The sequence below is a fragment of the Ovis canadensis genome, chromosome 19, assembly GCF_042477335.2.
Source record: "Ovis canadensis isolate MfBH-ARS-UI-01 breed Bighorn chromosome 19, ARS-UI_OviCan_v2, whole genome shotgun sequence".
Classification (NCBI taxonomy): Eukaryota; Metazoa; Chordata; class Mammalia; order Artiodactyla; family Bovidae; genus Ovis; species Ovis canadensis.
In genome coordinates, this window is record NC_091263.1 from 22,786,532 (window position 1) to 22,793,855 (window position 7,324).

The 7,324-nt window shown below is 42.8% G+C and overlaps 1 non-coding gene across 1 annotated transcript; it reads right to left on the bottom strand.

The window, feature by feature from the left end:
- Positions 1-657: 657 nt before the first annotated feature.
- Positions 658-764, bottom strand: LOC138424946 (U6 spliceosomal RNA). Its single transcript, XR_011251041.1, has one exon. It is a non-coding gene; the product is annotated as a U6 spliceosomal RNA (small nuclear RNA).
- Positions 765-7,324: the final 6,560 nt, after the last annotated feature.

Genomic DNA, 7,324 nt, shown 5'->3' on the forward strand with positions numbered 1-7,324 from the left:
CCTCCCACCCTTCCCCACCCTCTAGGTTGTCACAGAGCCCTGGGTTGAACTCCCTGTGTCACAGAGCAGACCCCACGGGCTATCTGTTTTACACATGGGAATGTATGTGTGTCTGTCCTACTCTGAATTCGGCCCGTCCTCTCCCTCCCACACTGTGTCCACAAGCCTGTTCTCTCATGCCTGCGTCTCCATTGCTGCAAATAGGTTCATCAGTACCATCTTTCTAGATTCCACACACCTGTGTTAATTAATATACTATATTTATCTTTCTGACTTCCTTTGCTCTAGGTTCATCCACCTCATTAGGACTCACTCAAATGCATTCTTTTTTTTTTTTTAAAGCCAAGTGACATTCCATTCGGAGAAGGCAATGGCACCCCACTCCAGTACTCTTGCCTGGAAAATCCATGGATGGAGGAGCCTGGTAGGCTGCAGTCCATGGGGTCGCTAAGAGTCAGACACGACTGAGTGACTTCACTTTCACTTTTTATTTTCATGCATTGGCGAAGGAAATGGCAACCCACTCCAGTGTTCTTGCCTGGAGAATCCCAGGGACGGGGAAGCCTGGTGGGCTGCCGTCTATGGGGTTGCAGAGTCGGACACGACTGAGGCGACTTAGCAGCAGCAGCAGCAGCAGCAGCAACATTCCATTGCATAAAATATATGTAATGCATCATAAATTTGCATGTCATCCTGGCACAGGGACCAGGCTACTCTTCTCTGTATTGCTCCAGTTTGGGTGTATGTGCTGTTGAAGCAAGCACATCCTCTTGTTTTTGTGACACACATCCTCCTGTAGCTTTCTGAGAAATGACAGAAATTTTACTGTGAGTGTTCTATATCTGAAAATGTCTTTATAGGACTTTCACATTTAATGAAAGGTTTGGATATGAAATTCTTGGTTGGAAATAATTTCCCTTACAATCCAACAGCATTGCTTATTGAATTCTACCTTCTACTGATGCTGTTGAGAAGTTCAGGACTATTCTGATTTTTGGTACTGTGTGTATGTATGTGTGTGCGTGTATTTTTTTTCTGCTCAGGAACTTTAGCATCCTCTCTTTGTCCCCAGTTCTGAAATATAAAAATGATGGGTTTCAATGTGGCTCTATTTTTATCTCTTGCACTGAGAACTTTGTGAGTCTTTCAATATGGAAAAACAGTGTGGAAACAGGTTTTCTCTCTAGAGTGCCTGCTGTTTGGAGTTGAACTTCTTTAAAGTGTTAGACACTCAGTTGTGTCCAGCTCTTTGTGACCCCATAGACTGCAGCCCACCAGGCTCCTCTGTCCATGGAATTCTCCAGGTAGGAATACTGGAGTGGGTTGCCATTTCCTTCTCCAGGGGATCATCCCTTTTCCATATGTTCGCTCTGCTGACTAACACTTCTGGTGGTTTTTAAAAGATATTTATTTATTCGGCTGTCAGTTCAGTCAGTCAGATCAGTCGCTCAGGCGTGTCCGACTCTTTGCGACCCCATGAATCGCAGCACGCCAGGCCTCCCTGTCCATCACCAACTCTCGGAGTTCACCCAAACTCATGTCCATCGAGTCAGTGATGCCATCCAGCCATCTCATTCTCTGTCATCCTCTTCTCCTCCTGCCCCCAATCCCTCCCAGCATCAGAGTCTTATCCAATGAGTCAACTCTTTGCATGAGGTGGCCAAAGTATTGGAGTTTCAGCTTTAGCATCATTCCTTCCAAAGAACAGCCAGGACTGATCTTCTTTAGAATGGACTGGTCAGATCTCCTTGCAGTCCAAGGGACTCTCAAGAGTCTTCTCTAACACCACAGTTCAAAAGCATCAATTCTTCAGCGCTCAGCTTTCTTCACAGTCCAGCTCTCACATCCATACATGACCACTGGAAAAACCATAGCCTTGACTAGATGGACCTTTGTTGGCAAAGTAATGTCTCTGCTTTTCAATATGCTATCTAGGTTGGTCTTAACTTTCCTTCCAAGGAGTAAGCATCTTTTAATTTCATGGCTGCAGTCATCATCTGCAGTGATTTTGGAGCCCCCCCAAAACAAAGTCTGACACTGTTTCCAGTGTTTCCCCATCTATTTCCCATGAAGTGATGGGACTGGATGCCATGATCTTTGTTTTCTGAATGTTGAGCTTTAAGCCAACTTTTTCACTCTCCTCTTTCACTTTCATCAACAGGCTCTTTAGTTCCTCTTCACTTTCTGCCATAAGGGTGGTGTCATCTGCATATCTGAGGTTATTGCTATTTCTCCCAGCAATCTTGATTCCAGCTTGTGCTTATTCCAGCCCAGCGTTTCTCATGTGTACACTGCATATAAGTTAAATAAGCAGGGTGACAATATACAGTCTTGAAGTACTCCTTTTCCTATTTGGAACCAGTCTGTTGTTCCATGTCCAGTTCTCACTGTTGCTTCCTGATGTGCATATAGGTTTCTCAAGAGTCAGGTCAGGTGGTCTGATATTCCTATCTCTTTCAGAATTTTCCACAGCTTATTGTGATCCACACAGTCAAAGGCTTTGGCATAGTCAATAAAGCAGAAATTGATGTTTTTCTTCCTTTTTCCATGATTTGGCTGTATCAGGTCTTAATTCCAGCACGTGAGATTTGCATTGCATCATTCAGGATCTTTTGTTGCACTGCACAGACTCTCTAGTTGGGGTGCATGGTCTCAGTAGCTGTGGGTGGCACGGGCTTAGTTGCTCTGTGGCTTATGGGGTCTTAGACATGGGATCCCTTTGACCAGGGATTGAACCCAAATCCCCTGAATTGCAAGGTGGGTTCTTAACCACTGGACAGCCAGGGAACTCCCTCTAGTGGGTTTTAAGTTTCTACTCTTGTGTTTTTATTCTTTAAAGGGCTCCTTTTTGGAGTCTCTGAATATTTTAAAAGGTATCTTGGTCTTGTTTTGTAAATACGTTTTCTCTGAGATATTAATGATAGTTTAAAGAAAGGTTTTATCTTCTGCATGCTCCCTGCTTCTCTAATCTCCCCCAACCCAATATGTTTGTTTTGATTTTTATTACTCATTTTAGGTTTCCTCAAATTTCTTGTTATCTTTGGTTGTCTGTTAGTCATTGAAAGGAACATGAGAAAGCTCATCTGACTTCTGTGTTGCTCTTCATGGCTTTCACTGTAGGGTGAAGCCTGGGTACTTCACTGGGTACTGTTTCACTGGGTAACTGCTGATCTCAGTATCTTTATATTTGATTTTTTTAATAAAAATTTTTTAAAATTGGGTAATAATTGCTTTACAAAGTCATGTTGATTTCTGCCATACAACAACTCGAACCAGTCATACCTGTATGTATATCCCTTCCTTCTTGAGCCTCCCTCCCACTCCACCCCCAACTCTCCCTTCTAGGATGTTACAGAGCACCAAACTGGGTTCCCTGTTTTATATGGCTGCTTCCCACTAGCTATTAACATCTGCTTCACATATGGTAGTTTATATACATCAATGCTGCTTTCAGTTCACCCCAGCCTCTCCTTCCCCTGCTGTGTCCCTGAGTCTGTTCTCTATGCCTCTGTCTCTATTCCTACCCTGCAAATATGTTCAGCAGTCTCATTTTTCTACATTCCATGTGTGTGTATGCTGAGTTGCTTCAGTCATGTCCAACTCTTTGAGACTCTATGGACTGTAGCCCACCAGGCTCCTCTGTCCATGGGATTCTCCAGGCAAGAATACAGGCGTGGGTTGTCATGCCCTCCTCCAAGGGATCTTCTGGACCCAGGGATTGAACCCATATCTCTTATGTCTCCTGCATCAGCAGATGGGTTCTTTACCACTACCACCACCTAGGAAGTCCTAGATTACACATATATGCACTAATATATGGTATCTGTTCTTCTCTTTCTGACTTACCTCACTCTGTATAATAGGCTCTAGGTTCATCCACCCCTCTAGAACTGACTCAAATCCGTTCCTTTTTATGGCGGAGTAGTATCCCATTGTATCCATGTGCTGCAGCTTCTTTACTGAGCATCTTTGAGTGCCTGCTCAGTCTCCTCAGTTGTGTCCGACTCTTTGCAACCTCATGGACTGTAGCCCACCAGGCTCCTCTGTCTATGGGATTTCCCAGGCAAGAATACTGGAGTGGGTAGCCATTCCCTTCTCCAGGGTAAGTATCTTTACACCTTTTCTATTAGGCTGGCTAGATTTCTCAGGCATGTGTTAGTCTCCTGGTTGAAGGATTTATCCTGACAGTGTTCTGGAAGCTGAGGTAGGCGGAGAAGTCTAGGGAAGAAAAGTGGAATTTTAACAATCAGTGTGGTTCTCTTAGTTAATGCTCATATTTTTGGTACAGTTTAAGTTGTCCCTCAATTTTCCTTGATGTACCCCAATCCAGGGAGACCACTTTTACCTTCTTTAAAGCACTGGTTCTCAAAGTATAGTCTGTGAGCCTTTAGGAGTCACTCAGACCCTTTTAGGGGGTCAGCAAGATTAAAACTGTTTTCTTCAATATAGTGAAAATGAGTGTACTACCCAAAGCAATCTATAGAGTCAATGCAATCCCTGTCAAGCTACCAATGGTATTTTTCACAGAACTAGATCAAATAATTTCACAATTTGTATGGAAATACAAAAAACCTCGAATAGCCAAAGCAATCTTGAGAAAGAAGAATGGAACTGGAGGAATCACCCTGCCTGACTTCAGGCTCTACAAAGCCACAGTCATCAAGACGGTATGATACTGGCACAAAGACAGAAATATAGATCAATGGAACAAAATAGAAAGCCCAGAGATAAATCCACACACCTATGGTCACCTTATCCTCGAAAAAGGAGGCAAGAATATACAATGGAGAAAAGACAATCTCTTTAACAAGTGATGCCGGGAAAACTGGTCAACGATTTGTAAAAAAATGACACTAGAACACTTTCTAACACCATATACAAAAATAAACTCAAAATGGATTAAATATCTAAACGTAAGACCAGAAACTATAAAACTGCTAGAGGAGAACATAGGCAAAACACTCTCCGATGAGAGTACATCACAGCAAGATCCTCTATGACTCACCTCCCAGAATACTGGAAATAAAAGCAAAAATAAGCAAATGGGACCTAATTAAAATCAAAAGCTTCTGCGCAACAAAGGAAACTATAAGCAAGGTGAAAAGACAGGCTTCAGAATGGGAGAAAATAATAGCAAATGAAGCAACTGACAAAGAATTAATCTCAAAAATATACAAGCAACTCGTGCAGCTCGATTCCAGAAAAATAAACGACCCAATCAAAAAATGGGCCAAAGAACTAAATAGACATTTCTCCAAAGAAGACATACAGATAGCTAACAAACACATGAAAAGATGCTCAACATCACTCATTATCAGAGAAATGCAAATCTAAACCACAAGGAGGTACCATCTCATGCTGGTCAGAATGGCCGTGATCCAAAAGTCTACAAGCAATAAATGCTGGAGAGGGTGGGGAGAAAAGGGAACCCTCTTACACTGTTGGTGGGAATGCAAACTAGTACAGCCACTATGGAGAGCAGTGTGGAGATTCCTCAGAAAACTGGAAATAGAACTGCCTTATGACCCAGCAATCCCACTGTTGGGCATACACACTGAGGAAACCAGAACTGAAAGAGACACGTGTACCCCAGTGTTCATCGCAACACTGTTTATAATAGCCTGGACATGGAAACAACCTCGATGCCCATCAGCAGATGAGTGGATAAGAAAGCTGTGGTACATATACACAATGGAGTATTACTCAGCCATTAAAAAGAATACATTTGAATCAGTTCTAATGAGGTGGATGAAACTGGAGCCGACTATACAGAGTGAAGTAAGCCAGAAAGAAAAACACCAATACAGTATACTAACGCATATATATGGAATTTAGAAAGATGGTAATGATAACCCTGTATGCGAGACAGCAAAAGAGACACAGATGTATAGAACAGTCCTTTGGACTCTGTGGGAGAAGGCAAGGGGGGGATGATTTGAGAGGGTAACGTTGAAACACGTAAATTATATGTAAAACGGATCACCAGTCCAGGTTTGATGTGTGAGACAGGGCGCTCAGGGCTGGTGCACTGGGATGACCCAGGGGGATGGGATGGGGAGGGAGGTGGGAGGGGGGTTCAGGATCGGAACGCATGTACACCCGTGGTGGATTCATGTCAATGTATGGCAAAAAACCACTACAAAATTGTAAAGTAATTAGCCTCCCAAAAAAAAAAGTTTTCTTAATAATACCAACACTTCATTTGCCTTTTGCACTCTCGCTTTTTAATGAGTATACAGTGAAGTTTTCCAGAGGCTATGTGACATGTGATATCACAATAGGTTGAATGGAAGAGTACATAGAAGACCAACTATCTTATATTAAGCCAACTATTAAACAGATTTGAAAAATGTAAAGCAATGCTGTATTTAGGATTTTTTTTTGATTTAGAAAATATAGTTATATTTACATAAAATATATTATTTGAGTTAATGTATATTTACTGTTTGTTACCACTACCACTATTTAAGATAAATAAATAAATATTTTTAAATGACTCGGTTTTAATTTTTCACATAAGTATCAGTATATGCAATTCTCATGATCTTTTTGGAGTCCTCAATAATTTTGAAGACTAGTTGTCCTGAGACTAAGCGTTTTAGAATCGTTGTTCTCGAGAACAGTCAAATGAAACTGGGGAGAAATCTGAGGATTCTAACTTGTTTTTGAACAGAAAACCCATTTGCTTTTCTTCTCTCTTTTCCCCTTCTTTTCAGAGGCTGCTGTTCTGTAAGCAGCAAAGCGGAGAAACAGAGGAGCCTGTGTCCCTGAAGACTTCATCAGGTGATGAATCAACCAGCCCTGAAGGCTGGCTCACCTCTGGAGATGCTTCCTGTTTTGTGAGATGATAGCTTTCTGTTTGGTTTGATGTGGTTGTTTATTGCGGCTGAAAACCTACTGGAGGCCAAGAGAGGAGAGGGTTTCCAGAAGCCAGCAGTGATGGCGTCTGTAGATGGTGGGCAGTGAAGGTGGTCCTAGGCTTTGGCTGCAGAGAGGCCCTAGGTGGCCTTGGCACGTCATTTTCACTGGGGTGGGTGGTGGCACAGACCAGGTCAGGTCCTGGCAGACCCTTCTCTGTTAGTTCCTCTCTTTCTCTGTCTTTTTCTCTGTCTCCTTTAATCCTCCAGACCACAGGATGCTGGGGGTTCTTCTCAGCTTAGTCTGGGCTGTCTTCTCCCCTCTCTGTGTTTTTTGTCTGACGTCACCCTTTTCTATAGGAAATGTCATTTTGTGCTGGCGTTGCTGTGCCAGGTCTTCGCTGCTTCCCACGGGTTTTCTCTAGCTGTGAGCAGGGTCTGCTATTCAGCTGCAGAGTGCGGGCTTC